This window comes from Stegostoma tigrinum, chromosome 26, assembly GCF_030684315.1.
Source record: "Stegostoma tigrinum isolate sSteTig4 chromosome 26, sSteTig4.hap1, whole genome shotgun sequence".
Classification (NCBI taxonomy): Eukaryota; Metazoa; Chordata; class Chondrichthyes; order Orectolobiformes; family Stegostomatidae; genus Stegostoma; species Stegostoma tigrinum.
Window position 1 is genome coordinate 19,739,863 of NC_081379.1, and position 18,523 is coordinate 19,758,385.

The following is an 18,523-nucleotide window of genomic DNA, read 5'->3' on the forward strand; positions in this document are numbered from 1 at the left end:
ACTGCTGAACAGCAAGGGTAACTCTCAAACAGTTCTTAGAACATAAGAACCAGGAGCAGGAATAGGTTATTCATCCCCTTGAACCTGCTCTGCCACTTGGTATCATCATGACTAATCTCATCTCAGCCTCAATTCCACATTCCTGCCCGCTCCCCATAACCCTTCAACCCATTGCTCGTTAAAAATTGTGCTATCTCCTTCTGAAATGTATTCTGTGTGCTAGTATCCACCACATTGTGGGATAGAGAATTATACAGAACCACTACCCTTTGAGGGAAGTAATTTCTCTTCACGTCTTGTTTTAAATCTGCCACCCTGAGCATAAAACTGTTCTATATTGCTCATAAGGGAAAACATCTGCTCTATGTCAACTTTGTCGATGTCCCTTTGGCAAGTTATAAACCTCAATTAGATCTCCTCTCATTCTTCCAAACACCAGCAAACATAGGCCAAAACTGCTCAAACTCTACTCATAAAACAAGCCTTTCATCTCTGGAATTAGTCTAGTGAACCTTATTTGAACTGTCTTCAACGCAGTTACATCCTTCCTCATATAAGGGGATCAAAACTGTTCTCATAACTCTTAGTAACTGACCATCAGATCACAATTTGTCATGAAATATTGCTTAAAACTTTCTGACTGGAGCATGGATGTATCTCATAATCCATTTATCAGTTGCTTTTTGTACCATATTTACATTCAGCTAAAAAAATCCTGTACAAAGATCATCAAGCAATTCCAGGTCACTCACAGTGTGTGCTGGATGTAGAGTAAAGCTCTTTCCCCATGACCCCTCAAAACAAATGTGTCACAAGTAGAGAACCATCCCCACAGCCAGCAGATAGCTCACATATCAGGTATAAAACAGGTTAAATATAGAATCAGGCTGCCTCCACACTGTGAAATAAAGCACTCCCATGTAAGGTACACATAATGTCAGGTATAGAATAATATTATGCCTATATTGGATCACAGTGTATTTTTAGATAAAGCATGAAGCAATATACAGCAGAAATAATGGGAACTGCAGATGCTGGAGAATCTGAGATAACAAAGTGTGAAGCTGGATGAACACAGCGCAAAAGCTGACATTTCGGGCATAGACCCTTCATCAGAAGGGTCTAGGCCTGAAACGTCAGCTTTTGCGCTCCTAAGATGCTGCTTGGCCTGCTGTGTTCATCCAGCTTCACACTTTATAATATACAGCAGAATCTTATTAAGCTCTAAGCAACATGGGCTATATCAAAATGAGTGACAGAATCAGGTGGGATGTTGCCGAGTCCTGACTCCTAAATGTTTTTCATTAAACTGTTCAGAACTGTTATGACAAAAAATCTGGAGCAGGTATAGAAGCAGAACCAATACGTCCTGACCCAGAGGTAAGGACATTACCAATGCATCGCAAGAGCCCCACTCAAATCCTCTATGCTTTTCTCAAGTGAGTTTCTCACAAGGTAGCAATGAGTTCCCAATTGATGCCCATTATTACTTGTTAAATGCACTGTTTACAGCCTAACTCACCATAGCTTGCAATCTCAACAACTCTCCCGTACAAACTAGCTGTAGGAAAGCTCACTGGGTTCTTGATGAGTTCCACTCACTGCTTGCTACAAGCAACCCTCATGTTGGACACCGGGCATAGTACTTTTGGAGTACTGTGTACAGTTTTGGTCGCCCTGCTATAGGAAGGATATTTTAAATTGGAGAGAGTTCAGAAAAAAATTACAAGAATGTTATGGAACTGGAGGGTTTCCGTTATTAGGAGAGGCTGGATAGGCTGGGACATTTTCCACTGGAGCATAGAAGGTGGTAGTGTAACCATACCAGAACTTATAATATCATGAGGGGCATATGTAAGGTGACTAGCAAAGGTCTTTTCCCCAGGGTGGTGGAGTTCAAAGCTAGAGGGTATATTTTTAAGGTGAGAGGAGAACGATTCAAAAGGAGCCTGAAGGGCACGTTTTTCACACAAGATGGGTCATATGTGGAATGAATTACCAGAGGAAGTGGTAGAGGCAGGTACATTTACAACATTTAAAAGACATTTGGATAGGACATGAATAGGAAAGGTTTAGAGGGATATGGGCCAAATGTAGGCAAGTGGGACTAGTTTAGTTTGGGAAACTAGTTGGCATGGACAAGTTGAACGGTGTTGTCCATGCTTATGATTCCATCTCAGACATGGTCCATGGGTACCCACATGCATGAACTTTGGCTATCAATATGTTCCAGGCCCTATGAAACTTCATGGTGCATTCTCAATTCAATTACAGGTTGCTTCTGCACTTCTATGCCACACTATGTGCACTGCCAACCACCATTTGTAATGATGCTACAAGGACACACTGTGTGCTCACGCACCGATGCCCAGCTCAAGGACTATACCACACTGCATCTCCAGACATTTCACTTGCTACCATAGGGCTCACTCACTCTGTGTCCACCTGTATGCTCACAGCAACTCTGCCTTGCATTGTCTTACTTTGCCTTTTCAGACATTTGCCCCTTAGCCAGAGATTCCAAGCTCATTTTATAACTGCCTTGTCATATGACATGATGCTGACACAAAACCTGGAAGCTTGGTTGCCAGCAATCCTCAGTCCAAGAGGCCAATCAAGTGGGATAGCCTTTGCTCATGAGTTCTGAGTACAGAAAGTCAAGGACAGTTTCTGATACCAGTACAAGCCTTACTCAGAGTCAGGATCCTCTGCCGGTAAGGGGTGAGGAGATGAATGACTGGGCAGCTCCTTCTTCATCCACCTTAACTCTCTGCCCTATTGTGAGCTATTCTGCTCCTGGACGTAGAGAGAAGTGGGTATTATGGAAGATGAAATTGGGTGGCATAGCGAGTAGTGTTGCTATGTGAGGAGAGGTTTCCTGAGCGAGTGCGCAGCTGGCACAGAGGGTTTACAGAGTGATATCACATGTGGGGCTATGTAAGGGCAGGTGAGCAAGATGTTAGAGGAAACAGTGACAGTAGTAAAGCAAGAACTATGGTGGGAGTTAGGTACAATAGCAGAGACGGACTAAGTGATGTATCGGAGAAAAGATGGTGGCACACTGGCAGGGTGGAGAGGAACATTGACCTTCTTCCAGCAGTGCTGGGCATTTTGCAGACAGCTAAGATTGCTCTAGCCTGGGTTGCAAACATTGCTACAAACATAGAACAATGTTGCATTCGTAAGGAACATGCTGCTTGGATGGAAAACCAAGGCTACAATATTTTCAGGGAATCAAACGATGCACTTGGAGGTAAAAAAGTAAAACAACATTTGATTTGAACAGAGTGACAGCAATAATTAGCCTGAAGCGACAACATTTTTGCCCTCTTTTGGTATTTTCTCTGAACCTCCATTATCAAAGTTTATGATTTAAAAACCAACTGGGAGGCCTCATTACTGCAAGTTGCATGTTCTGAAGGCAGAATTTAAAATGTATGCCAATGTCTCCAGAAAAGTGAATTCAGCCAGCTGAGACCAATCATAAGACCACAAGACATAGGAGTGGAAGTAAGGCCATTCGGCCCATCAAGTTCATACTACCATTTAAATCATGGCTGATGGGCATTTTAACTCCACTTCCCTGCGCTCTCCCCGTAGCCCTTGATTCCTTGTGAGATCAAGAATTTGTCGATCTCTGCCTTGAAGGCATCCAGCGTCCCGGCCTCCACTGCACTCCGTGGCAACGAATTCCACAAGCCCACCACTCTCTGGCTGAAGAAATGTCATCTCATTTCCATTTTAAATTTACCCCCTCTAATTTTAAGGCTGTGCCCATGGGTCCTAGTCTCCCTGCCTAACGGAAACAACTTCCTAGCGTCCACCCCTTCTAAGCCATACATTATTTTGTAAGTTTCTATTAGATCTCCCATCAACCTTCTAAACTCTAATGTCCACAAAATCCACAAAAACGCACCAATTCACAAGCAACAGCTTGTGCTCAAAGGGACTTCCAACACAGACCAACACTTGGAACAAATGGCAATTTTTTAAAAAAAAGATCTGGACTTAGTTATTTTGCCAGAGTGCTTCTAAGGTAAGCCTCTATAGTTTCTTACATTTTCTTTACACACCTGGAGGTTACATGTGTGTCTGCTTGTTAAAAAGTATATTTGTACAAATTTGCACAGTTGAATTCCTTCATTAATAATCTTCATGCCTTTGAACGAATAGGCGAACTAGTTTGTTGTCCATTCCTAATATAGCCTTTTTAAAATTTAGCGATATTCAGACTGATTTATACAAAATTGTCACTATCACTTCCCTTTTTAAAGCCAATAAAAAGTATCAGTTTACCCCTCCTAAGGCAATCCTAATGCCCATCAAAGCCAAATCCAGAGCAGGGACCATGAGTAGTTTCTAAAAATATTTCTATTTTAATCAGTTTTACTGAAGGACTAAGTTCATAGTGCGAGACGTGACAAAGGTCAGCACAGGAAATAATAAGACAACACAGACTGGGGAATAGAGATATGGTGACATCAAGTCAAGATTTCAAAGCTTATAGTTTATAGAATACAGGAAGGGTTGAGGGAGATAAGGAGATCTCCAGACTTGAAATCTTGTAAAATAATTAGACACAGCAAAGGAATATGAAAAGCGTCTTGATTCAATAGATTACAGACTCAGGAAGAAGGAAGAGAACAGCTCTACTTATGGAATAGGCTTTATTTAAACAACATTTATTTTGGATTTCTTGGCAATAGTGTCAATGCTAAATTGATGTCACATCTCTCTTCCCTCCCACAGAGTTAAAAATGGTTACCCATTCGGAGAGGGAGAACCCACCCACATAGTTTTCTGGAATTGGGTGCACTTGGGAACAATTAAAGGCTAAATATTAATTTAGCATCAGTCACTTTCTCTTTCCTTAGATGTAAACTATCACACATTGTAGCACTTTTCTAAAATTAGAACTGCACTGGAACCTACTACTACTTGGGACTAATGGCAAGGCAAATTCAACAGAGAACAAGTGTAGCAATGCAATGAAAGACCAATGCCACACCTAACAACATTTTTTAAAAAATCAATATTCTGACAATTCTATTGTTCCTGTTTTCAGGTCCAATTCTCTGTAGGAGAAGGACATTTAAATGAAGTTTAGAGAAAGAGCTCACACAAGTTTCAATGACATGCTGGAGGCATTTGTACACAAGGTGTAGACAAGGGGAGAAGCAATGTTTCTGTCAGGACTAGTGGCCCTCAAAACAAACACTCAGAATCACAGTAGCCTTATGCCGCAGAAGGAGACCATTCAGCCGATTGTATATATTAGCTCTTCAAACAAGCTTCATTTCTTAGTGCCAATCTTCTGCTTTCCCCCACACCCCTGCACATTAAATTTAACCAATAATTGCTCCATAATTTCCTGAATGATTCAATCCAGCCTGCCTCTATCATATTTCTAGGCAATACATTCCATACAAAAACTACTTGCTGTGTAAAAAGGTGTGTTTTTTCCCCTTACTTATCTTGCAATTCACCTTAAGTCTGTATCCTCCCATTCGTGTTCCTTTTACAAGGGAACAGGTCCTCGCTACCTCAGCCAAAAACCAAATGATTTTGAAAATCTTTATCTGATCTCCTTTCTTCCAAGAGAACAAACCCAACATCTTCAAACTTTCTTCCTAACTGAAGCTTCTCATCTCCAAAAACCAATTTTGCACATGGCTTCTGCCTCTAATGCCTTTGCATCCTGCTATAATGTGGCACCCAAAAATGTACACAACACTCCAGCTGACGCCTAACAAGAGTCTCACACCAGTTCAACGTCACCTCATTGCTTTTGTATGTATGGCTTAAAACAACAAAAACACTGTCCTGAGGAGTGGAAGGTGGTGGTTAGGGAAATAAATTCATGGAATCCTTTCCGTAAGAAAATCAAGGGCTCACGAGTGGCATTTTCACTGGTATCTCCTACCTATTGTCACATCACCTTTTCATACTACTCTATACACCATATTCCACATCACTCACCCACTGGCAATCAGCACTTACGCCTCATATTCAGATATTGTCCCAAGTACCCTCCAATATTCTTCGGAGAGTGCAGGCAATTTATTTAAATGCATGGTGCCTTTAAACATTTTACATGTTCATGTAGCTTCCAGGGAACATTGAGTCCACCTCACCTCTATGCACATGCATCAGCCTCAAATCGATCCCATATGGTTTCCATATGTCTGAAGTTATTCAGCTCAAAAGCATTTGTCACCCAGACATATTGCAGCTATTCATCAATATCCTTTCCTCTTTTTTGCAAAACAAAATGGCCCATAGCAAAATGAAACAGAGCAAGACCGGAGGTATGACAGAAAAATCTGCTATATATGAACCCACTGGACAATGTGCTGAGTATCATGAAGTTGGCTATGACACAGCTGATTGCACCCAGTGTCATTGGGAATGTTCAGGGTAATGGTATTTTCCTACTGTATGTCCCTTTACAAATCCCACCTCACCCTCATGCTGGTCTCTGGCAATAACTCCTGATCATGCCAATAAAGGTCCCTTGCTTCACTGCCAACACCTGCTTCTTTGAATCCAATGCTTGCCTTCTGCATTTATATTTTTAGATAGCCAGGACCCACAACCTGCATCCTCAAGGGTTTGAATTATGCTAACTGCTGCAGATCTCTGTGAAGGAAACACCATGATTTGTGTGACACTTGCAACCTCCATCTCAGACAATGGCATTGCAAACATCTTAGAGGTTCGTGGAGTCAGGATGTGAATGTGGTGAGGTATGACACAGGTGTTCTTGCTTTGCTCTGTGCTCTTTCGTACTGTTGCATATTCCAGTCGCCTCTGTGAATTATAGCCACCCCACACATTGCTCCTGCCTGAGGTGGATGTGGAAGTGCTGCCTGAAAACGCTTCATGTTTACTATTGACTACTCTCCTGCCTGTGTGCATTGTTTTTCTTTTCTGTGGGAAGTGCACTGTGTCCTCACCACAACTTAATCGCAAGAGTAACTACATTCATAGCTCAATAGCTCTAACAGGCTTTGTTACAGGTAGGTAATTTCTTTGACTTCATAGTAACAATGCAATAATGTTGCTTACAAAATCCTAAAAATCACTGGCTTCTCTCTCATAGCACACTATTCTCCAAACCTTGAAATGGTAAAAGTTAATCAAAACTAGCTTAGCTGCATGTTGGATGCCAAGATCTTTAAACCGTGTTGGTGAGGTATGGAAGTGTCTCCGGCATAGCTATAATATCCTTGGTTTAGTCATCCTGAGAACCAGACTAAATAATCTGAAGAGCAAAAACAAAAGTTGCTGGAAAAGCTCAGCAGGTTTGGCAGCATCTGTGAAGGAAAAAACAGAGTTCATGTTTCACGTCCGGTGATCCTTCCTCAGAGCTGCTCTGAAGACAAGGGTGTAAATATCACCATGACAACTGGTGGAATTAGAATTCAGTTAATGAAAAATATAAAACTGACCGTTAGTCTCAGTGATGGTGATCATGAAACTATCAGTCATTGTCATAAAATCCATCAGCTTCATTATTGCCCATTAGAAAAGGTCATCTGCTCTCCTTGCCCAGTCTGGCCTCCAGCTGATTTCCGAATCCACAGTAATGTGCAAGACTCCGAAAGGGCTCACTTCACTCACTGCATTTAATGATAGGCAGCACATACGAGCCTTGTCCATGGTGCCCACTTCCCATGAAAAAATAAAAAAAAGAGCAGTTGAGTATACGTTGAGTCATAAGTAAAAAGAAGAGGGTGATCTCTGGGGCTTGCAAACTCCAAAACATTTGTCACATTGAGTAATGAGGTCAACAGCCCAACATGACATTCTGGCATTCTTGTTTTGGCACTGAGTCAGTTAACCTGTGCCATGCAAGCCTCATTAGAGATTCCTGGAAGCATTCTGGCCCCAATAGTCAATTTATTGGGCTTCTGTAGAACCAGCAGCAGCATTGCAAGCTCAGCCAAATTTTTATTGCTCTGCTGAAGACGCATATTTGCACAATACCTTGAAAACCCCAGAAACATCCAGACTGGAATACCTGAAATATGTCACATCTTAGATTTACCAGGGTTCCAATGTCAAATATCCCCAAATTACCAGGTACAAATGAGAAATATTTTACTGTCTCTGAGCAGCTGGCAAGAAGAGATGTTACCAGGTGAACAGTAGAATAGAAAGGAGCCACTTAGAGGCATCATCACCCTGCCATGTCTCCAATGCAATCATGCAACCAGGGCAGCTTCCCTACAGCAAGGTACATCAGCTCTCGGTTTCAAGGAAACAAAATCCAATTTACAGAACTGTGGGACCTACCGGGAGGAACTTAGCCAAAGGTAGGCAAACTCCCTGATAATAAAATGTGAGGCTGGATGAACACAGCAGGCCAAGCAGCATCTCAGGAGCACAAAAGCTGACGTTTCGGGCCTAGACCCTTCATCAGAGAGGGGGATGGGGGGAGGGAACTGGAATAAATAGGGAGAGAGGGGGAGGCCGACCGAAGATGGAGAGTAAAGAAGATAGGTGGAGAGAGTATAGGTGGGGAGGTAGGGAGGGGATAGGTCAGTCCAGGGAAGACGGACAGGTCAAGGAGGTGGGATGAGGTTAGTAGGTAGCTGGGGGTGCGGCTTGGGGTGGGAGGAAGGGATGGGTGAGAGGACGAACCGGTTAGGGAGGCAGAGACAGGTTGGACTGGTTTTGGGATGCAGTGGGTGGGGGGGAAGAGCTGGGCTGGTTGTGTGGTGCAGTGGGGGGAGGGGACGAACTGGGCTGGTTTAGGGATGCAGTAGGGGAAGGGGAGATTTTGAAACTGGTGAAGTCCACATTGATACCATATGGCTGCAGGGTTCCCAGGCGGAATATGAGTTGCTGTTCCTGCAACCTTCGGGTGGCATCATTGTGGCAGTGCAAGAGGCCCATGATGGACATGTCATCTAGAGAATGGGAGGGGGAGTGGAAATGGTTTGCGACTGGGAGGTGCAGTGCAGAGGCAAACTCCCTCCTGGCCGAGCAGTCCTGTTGTCATCAAGTTCAGGTTTAAACCATATGTTTCATCCTGGTATTGGGAATCACAAAGCCCCTGGTAGGATATTGACCAACATATCAGATACCACAGATGTATAATGTCAGCTGCGTCAGTTATAGGAAGGATATTATTAAGCTGGAGAGGGTTCAGAAAATATTTACCAGGACGTTGCTGAGAATGGAGAGTTTCAATTATAAGAGGCTGGATAACCTGGGACATTTTCACTGGAGTGTGGGAGGTTGAGGGGTGACCTTATGGAGGTTCAAAAACCATGAGCAGTATAGATAAGGTGAATGGCAGTCCTTTCCCTATGCTGGGAGTTTCAACACCACACAGCATATTTTTTCGGTGAGCAGAGATTTAAAAAAGACATAAGGGGCAACTATTTTAGAAAGCAATTTGTTTGTGGAATGAACTTCCAAAGGAAGTGGTGGTTGAAGGTACAGATACTACATTTAAAAGATGTTTGGATAAGTACTTGAATAAGAAATGTCTGGAAGGATATGGGGCAAGCACAGGCATGTGGGACTAGTTCAGTTTGGGATTATGGTCAGCCTGGATTAGATGGACTGGTTGGACTAAACGGTCTGTTTCCATGCTGTATGACTATGACTGGATGACTGGTCGTTAGCACTGACATCGCTGAAAGCTGTGGGTTCAATGCCCACTCAGCATGAATAGGAACGGAGTGCTGCATTGTTGGAGATACACTTTCAGGTGAAGCCCTAGCTGCATTCATAAATAGTGTAGAAAGATCTCATTGTGCAATCTCAAAGAATAACAGGGGAATAATCCGCAGTGTGCCCAGTAATAATTATCCTTCAATCAATATCACAACAGATCATCCGATCATCTTCACTGCTGCTGACATAGAAGTATACTTTCAGAAAATTGGTTGCTACATCACCTATAAAGCAACAATGTCCACAGTTCAAGAAGTGCAATCAAAAAAATCTGATCCTGAAAAACAATCTTGAGTCCTAGAAAAATACTATTTTGACATTGGTCTAGGTTCAAAGAAATGAAGCTTACGTTTGCATAATTAGAACAATCAAGCTGTAATTATTTGATAACATGGTGGTTGTAAAGTGTAAGGTAATTTTTATTTCCAGGAGGGTATCTTCACCTGCTGCAGGAATGCTTTATATTATTTCTTGTATCACTTGTTTTGCTGGATTGTATATAATCGAGGGATGACCTTATAGAGGTTTATAAAATCATGAGGAGCGTAGGTAAGGTGAATAGCAAAGGCCTTTTCCCTAGTTGGCGAGTTCAAAACAAGGCAGCATAGGTTTAATGGGAGAGGGGAAAGATTTAAAAGGGACCTGAGGGGCAACATTTTCACAGAGGGTGGTTGGTAAGCGGAATGAACTGCCCGAGGAAATGGTAGGTGCAGGTATAGTTACAACATTTAAAAGACATTTGGGCAGGTACATGTGTAGAAATGGTTGAGAGGGATTTGGGCCAAATGCAGGCAAACGCTTTAGTTTAGTTCGGGAACACTTATTGCATGGATGATTTGGACAGAAATGTCTGTTCCTGTGCTGTCTGACTTAATGACTGTATGACATTGACCCAGGACGTGGGTAACATGGTATTAAAAGATCCAACAGAACTTTGATATAGGTCACTGACACACATAAATATTACAGTCACAGGCAGTCTGTGACTTTGTTAACATTATGTCATTCAGTTACAAAAAGTAGCATGATTTCATCATGCGTCAATCTTCAAAGGGATCAAGATGGAGGCGGAATCCCTCAGGTCACACATTATGATCTGGTGCCAATATCATGGGCATCTTCTTTGAAGTTTACTGGCACTAGCTGTGAAACATAACAGAACAAAGTATACCACATTGAAATGTGCAGTTTTGGTGGTCTTAATAGATGGAAGCATACAGTACAAAAGCAAAGATATATACCATTTCAACCCTACCGTAACTATGATTTGCACTTCGGGGCACCAAAAGGATGTGAAGGCTTTGTAGAGACTTCAGAAGATATTTAGAAGACTTGCTTTTCAGATGAGAGATTGCAGAGATGTAAGCATTGTTCTCCCTTAGAAACAAAATGCTTGAGGGGATTTCACAGCAATTTCTAAATTTATGAAGGGAATAAGTAGAAGCTTTTTCAAAGGCTAGGGAATCAATGATCAGATTGCCCACTTTTAACTTCATTCACTTATTTACAAAGAAACAGAGCCAACATAAAGAAAAACGTGAATAATGATTGTGATATGGAATGCACTCCCTTCTTGATATTGAGGTGGATACAAATTCAAAACAGTGTTCAAAAATAATTGGATAAATACTTAGAGAAAAATATACATAGGCAAAGAATAGTTATGGTAGGATTGATTAGAGAGAACACTACAGTCTTTGAGATGAATAACTCCTTTGTGTTGCATTATTTCATTCTGTAGGATCCCAAGTGCATCAAAAATGCACTCTACCAAAGCTGTTAAGGGTTAAATGGAGGAGTGAAAAAGGACCCAGAAGCAGGGCACCAATGCCCACCATTTCTCTCTCCAATCTTGACAGCAACAACACCTCTGACGGTACCATCACCACCTCTGAAAGCAATGCCATTTCAGATGGCATTGCCACCTCTTACGGAATGTAAGCTTGAATAGCAATGCAACCTGCTGCAGCAACGTCACCTTGTATAGCAATGTCATGTCTTCCCCAAATGCAACCACAAGTAGCAATGCTGCCTCAAACAGCAATACCACCTCCTACATCAATGCCACCTCTTAAAGCAATACGAGGTCCCACAGCAATGCCACCTCTTGCAGCAATGTTGTATATACATATTTTTGCCTTAGAGAGAATTTGCTTTTAAGGACACCAAGTGCTGTGCATATAGGGCACTACAACTCTACCTATCAGTCAGCTAGTCTGAGTGTGTAAATAGTGCTTTGTTTTTCTACAGCATGCTTTGTTTAATAACTTGGAATGTGCTTTACTATTCCAAATAAACCATAGAATTAATTAATCCATGAAGTGTGATGGATTATTTAGACAAATTTTATTGCCATTACACAGTGACAAGCAATGGATTTGAAGGAAGTTTTTTTGAAGCTTTCTTTAAATCTATCAACAATGTCAGAATCCTTTATGAGTCTCAAGAGAAGCATTGACTGAAATGCTGCAGAACAGTTCTGTAGACCAGTGAGTATATAATTAAGTAAATACCAGCAAGCAACTCCAGAAGAAATAAGAAACTGTTTATACCAAATGCTGTGAGCAAAACTGAATTGGAACTGTGAGAAAGCTGTTTTAGAAGATAAAACAAACCAATCCAATCAGAAAAACAATTCTGAGGCCTGAAAAATTGTTACTATAAGTTGAGAATATTTGTTAAATCAGGCATGTTCGTGGTCACCATTTTGAAAATGGAGGGATAAAAGTGAATTCACCATTTTGTTTAAGTAAAGAGAAAGAAGGAAAGATATTCCTATCTTATTGTAAGAATACTTGGTAGACTTAAATGCCTTGGAAATGGTTTTCAAAAGGTTAGAGAGAGCTTTATTGCAACAATATTCCTAATTTGCAAAAGATTAAACACTCAATTCCAAACTACAGCATTTTAAAAATGCTTTCTCAGAAAATAAACAGGAAAATTTATGTGTGCTGATTCTATAACCTGCAGAAGGAGGTCAAAGGCATATTCTCAGAAAATACATAACATTTTGTAGTTTAATTTGTGACACAACAGACCTTCGTAAGAGTTTAAATGTTCAAACAGTCGTCAGCGTTATGGTTTCTAGACTCAGATGTGATCAATGTAAAAAAGCAAGTCATTAAGACTTGCTTAGCAATTGGGAAGAAGGCCTACATAGATGTAATATATTAAAATTAACAGCCGAAGAGCTGAAAGATTCCCGACAGATAAGGATCAACTTAAAAGACCAATTCAGTAGGTTTAAAATTTTATATTCATTGACTCAAAGTGGTGATCTCAGCCATGCACCTGGAGAAAGATTTAGGAAAGATTCCAGAAAGGTTTGCTGGGGAAACTAAAGATTTATAACAGTGAACAGCTAACGAATAATGGACATTGGTATGAAGTGACCCGTGCTGGTCAGCAAGGATTGAACACCCTATGTACAAAGTCGACAGCTGAAATAGTCCTGTGAATGCCCAAATATAATGTTAAGCCTCAGTCAGGTAGTGTGTTGGAGATGAAGCCCATTATTCCTGGAGTCATCATGAAAGTTAGATGTTTAGCTAGAATTACCCAATTTACCTGTCTTTCAGTCCCAAGGTCGACAGAAAGCATGGAGTAGGTTTCTGTATGTAACAAAAATGACTATTTTTTACAAATAAATATATTCCAGCTACCAGTATAGAATTATGAACCATCTCTGCATAACTACTAGTTGAAACTCTAACCCTCTTATGCACACACATGCACATACACCCAGACCATTTGCTGAGATATATTTCTTGTGATGAACAAAACATTGCTTCTCTAGATACTTTTATGTGTTTGCAGGAGGTGCAAGGCTGATGGTTCACACTTATAACTGATAAGTTAAAAGATCTTTATTTGTCACTACTGACAGCACTGGAAAGCCCTTGGCCACTATAAAGTGGCCAAGAGCACTGGGAAACCAGAAGATTGGGAAGGCTACAAAAACAAACAGAGGATAACAAAGAGAGAAGTAAGGAAGGAGAGGATCAAATATGAAGGTAGGCTAGCTAGTAATATTAGAAATGATAGTAAAAGTTTCTTTCAATACATAAGAAACAAATAAAAGGCAAAAGTTGAAATTGGGCCGTTCCAAATTGATGCTGGAAGGCTAGTGATGGGAGATAAGGAAATAGCTGAAGAACTTAATAAGTACTTTGCGTCAGTCTTCACTGTGGAAGACATGAGTAGTATGCCAACAATTAGGGAGAGTCAGGGGGCAGAGTTGAGCATGGTTGGCATTACAAAAGAGAAAGTGCTAGAAAAGCTAAAAGGTCTAAAAATTGATAAATCTCCTGGTCCTGATGGGCTACATCCTAGAGTTCTGAGGGAGGTGGCTGAGGAAATAGCGGAGGCTTTGGTTGTGATCTTTCAAAAGTCACTGGAGTCTGGGAAAGTCCCAGATGATTGGAAAATTGCTGTTGTAACCCCCTTGTTTAAGAGAGGATCAAGGCAAAAGTTGGAAAATTATAGGCCGATTAGCCTACCCACAGTTGTTGGTAAAATTCTTGGATCCATTGTTAAGGATGAGATTTCTAAATTCTTGGAAGTGCAAGGTCAGATTAGAACAAGTCAGCATGGATTTAGTAAGGGGAGGTCGTGCCTGACAAACCTGTTAGAATTCTTTTAAGAGGTAACAAGTATGTTAGACCAGGGAAATCCAGTAGATGTTATCTATCTGGGCTTCTAAAAGGCCTTTGATAAGATGCCTCACGGGAGGCTGCTGAGCAAGGTGGGGGCCCATGGTGTTCGAGGTGAGTTACTGGCTTGGATTGAGGATTGGCTGTCTGACAGAAGGCAGAGCATTGGGATAAAAGGCTCTTTTTCTGAATGGCAACCGGTGACAAGTAGTGTCCCGCAGGGTTCAGTGTTGGGGCTGCAGCTATTCACTTTATATACTAATGATCTGGATGAAGGGGTTGGGGGCATTCTGGAGAAGTTTGCCGATGATACGAAGCTAGGTAAACGGGCAGGTAGTACTGAGGAAGTGGGGAGACTGCAGAAAGATTTAGACAGTTTAGGGGAGTGGTCCAGGAAATGGCTGATAAAATTCAATTTGAGCAAATGTGAGGTTTTGCACTTTGGAAAAAAGAGAAAAAGCATGGACTATTTTCGAAACAGTGAGAAAATTCGTAAAGCAGAAGGGATCTGGGAGTGTTGGGCCAGGATTCGCTAAAAGTTAGCTTGCAGGTAGAGTCTGTGATTAAGAAAGCGAATGTAATGTTGTCGTTTATCTCAAGAGGGTTGGAATATAAAAGCAGTGATGTGCTTCTGAGGCTTTATAAAGCTCTAGTTTGGCCCCATTTAGAATACTGTGTCCAATTTTGGGCCCCACACCTCAGGAAGGGCATACTAGCCCTGGAGCGTGTCCAGCGGAGATTCACACGGATGATCCCTGGAATGGTAGGTTTAATGTATGATGAATCGCTAAGGATCCTGGGATTGTATTTATTAGAATTTAGAAGGTAAAGGGGAGATCTAACAGAAACTTACAAGATAATGTATGGCTTAGAAAGGGTAGACGCTGGGAAGCTGTTTCCGTTAGGCGTGGAGACTGGGACCCGTGGGCACAGCCTTCGAAATAGAGGGGGTAAATTTAAAATGGAAATGAGGAGACATTTCTTCAGCCAGACAGTGGTGGGCTTGTGGAATTCATTGCCACAGAATGCAGTGGAGGCTGAGACATTAGCTGCCTTCAAGGCGGAGATCGATAAATTCTTGATCTCACAAGGAATCAAGGGCTAAGGGGAGCGTGCAGGGAAGTGGAGTTGAAATGCCCATCAGCCATGATTTAAATGGCGGAGTGGACTTGATGGGCCAAATGGCCTTACTTCCACTCCTGTGTCTTATGGTCTTAAAGTGGAAATAAACCTGCTGTCTTCAAATTTGAGATTTTTTTTACTGCTAAGCAAAAACAGCTCTTTCTCATTAGAGGTTTGATGGATCCTGCCAAAACATTCACAGCCCTTAGCTGGTCAGCTATCTGGGAACCAATCACATAATTGTTGCCAGGCAGGAGGCCTTTATCATTGATAAGTGCTCACTGTCTGCAGATCCTTCTGCTACTAGTTACCAGCCAAAGCTCTATTCAAGCACACTTCTTGGCTTCTGCTCATCTGCAAACTAAGCTTCCACTACTGCTTGAGCAAGCAGCTGTGTAAGCAATACTTACAATGTGAGTCAAGTTACTTGCTTTTAAAAAGTGCAGTCATCTGTGGTTTTTAAAGCTGTTCTTTGCCCATTTCAATCCACAAGAAAAAACATAGACAAATGAAAATAAGAAGATATTATCTTTACAAAAACAAAACACATAGATGACGTAGTGTTCTGCTGGCAGCATGGAAATGCCCAACTTCCAAAAAATTTCACTGAGGCTGTGCACTGGAGCAAAGAATGATTTAGCTCCAAAAGGCTATGTGCTGGCTCAAATAAACCACTAGCAAGCCACATGACAATAAGTCAAAAACTGCAGAAATGCAAGTGTTTTACGAAATGTGATGTAAATATTTTGTGCAAAGCCAGTATTTATCGCCCATATTCTGCATGAATTTGAGAAGTTGATGGTGGACCATCTTCTTGTCCCATTGTAGAGCACAAGGTTAATCTTCTCTCATCAGACTGTCACAAAAGGAGTGACAGAATTCTGACCCAGTGACAATGAAGCAAAGATAGCATCTGTGTAAGTCAAGATGTTGTGTAATATGATGAAAGCAGACAGACACAGTGGAGCAGGTATTCACATTCAGTGCTTTTCTGATCATCCTCCTGAGAACTTGCTGTATTGGTCTTTTTGGGAATGTGTATCAAAGATGTTTTGACAAGTTGCTCCAGTATATCCTATAGACTGTGTACAGCAACGTCAGAGCATTGCACCAATAGTGGAAACAGTAAGTGTTTACGCTGGTGGATGGGCTACTGATCGATTAGAATGCTTAGCCCTGGATGATGTTGAGTGTTTGTGGAGCTGCACTTTTGCGGGCATACGGAGAGTGTACTTCACACACATGATTTGTGCTTGTAGGTGGTAAAGAAACTTTGGGGAGTCAGGAGGCAAACCACTCACTGCAAACTAATCAGGCTGAAATATATGTAGGACCAAGCTTGTCATTTTAAGACACAAGAGAGCAAGTACTCACTGAATCAGTTGGGTGTCCAGGAAAATTTGTGCGTTCTTTATTGGGGCTGGGAGGAACACTCATAGTCTGTACGTGAATACTTGCCCCTTTGCATCTCATAGAGCACATGATTATCACATCATATACTGACATTATAACCTGTGGCCACAATTTTCCCCTTTTTAACAAATCATTTTACACCATGGTGACTGATTTCAGCCGGAACTCTGTTCCACACAACAACTCCTCCGGGAAAAAATAAAGAAAACTTTAAACATTTGCATTGCTTACCACTTGTTAACTTATAGCCTATTTCCTCTAGCTCTGAATTTGTAGTTCAAATCATGTTCTCTCTAACACATCTCAGAGGTATATTCCTCTCTGAACTTGAAAGGCAGTCCGTTTTCTATTGTATGATGTATACAAGTCCTGGAAGCCTTTCTTGAAAACTTAAGAGCCCAAATTAATAATAGTAGGTCATGTTTAAGTCTTGACTTCTATCTGGCATGTGCTGAAAAAAATTATAAAAGGAAAATGATTATGTGTAACAATTGCACACTTTGGAGCAGCGATTGTGAGCTGAACTGATGGCAATTAAGGGATTGGCATTAGATTTCTGCATGTTGTATTGCATTCTCACACAACATTTTGTACAGATCAGAATTAATTGTCATATGAATAAGAAAATGTATCAAGCTGCATACTTAAACCAGTAAAGCCTATGTAGTGTGAGTGAAACTGTGAAGAAGAAAGAGAGAGCGCGAGTTCATAAATTCCTGATAGCCCTGCCTCCTCCTAATTAATATTCTGCACGTCTGCCCACATACTGCGGCTGTGTGTGTGTTTTGATCTGGTCTTCCTGTTGTCTAGACTGTGTTGCAGATTGTCTTACATCCTTCTTTGCAATATTCTGTGATCCTGTTTGAAAAGTTCCACATGTTTTTATTTTAAGTGCTCACATTCCCTGTGTCACGAGTGGCCTCAACCTGCTCCTAATTCTCACTCCAGGGACTCTGTCAGCCTTTTTCTGGGAGCTGCATAAGCTCATTCAAGTTTTACTCTTTTACTTTAGACCAATAACCAAAACAGCCCACAGATGAATTCTTTCTTCTAGCACTAATGGCTCAGATAAACAAAGCAAATTTGATCACATAATTTTATCTCCAATCCTCTCCTGAAACAGGAGATCTCTTTCTGCAGTACACTTCCCTGGCACCAGTGGTTCAGTATAAGTTGAAGTAGTGTTGTCCTGTGGAGGACATCAAGATTGAGTCCAATTTTTAGTCTTAACATAGAACATAGAAAAGTACAGCACAGTTCAGGCCCTTCGGCCCACGATGTTGTGCCATGGAATAATCCTAATCCAAAAACAAAATAACCTAACCTACACTCCCCTCAATTCACTGCTGTCCATGTGCATGTCCAGCAGTCGCTTAAATGTCACTAATGACTCTGCTTCCACGACTTCCACTGGCAAAGTATTCCATGCGCTCACAACTCTCTGGGTGAAGAGCCTCCCTCTGACATCTCCTCTATACCTTCCTCCTAACACCTTAAAACTATGACCCCTCGTGGCAGTCAATCCTGCCCTGGGGAAAAGTCTCTGGCTATCGACTCTATCCATGCCTCTCATTACCTTGTGCACCTCGATCAGGTCACGTCTCTTCCTCCTTCTCTCCAGAGAGATAAGTCCGAGCTCAGTCAAC

At 41.5% G+C, this 18,523-nt stretch overlaps 1 protein-coding gene across 3 annotated transcripts in view; it reads right to left on the reverse strand.

Annotated features, from left to right (window-relative positions):
- scarf2 (scavenger receptor class F, member 2) overlaps window positions 1–18,523 on the reverse strand; it is an 81,433-nt gene that overhangs the window by 47,322 nt on the left and 15,588 nt on the right. The gene's annotated exons all lie outside the window — the stretch shown is intronic.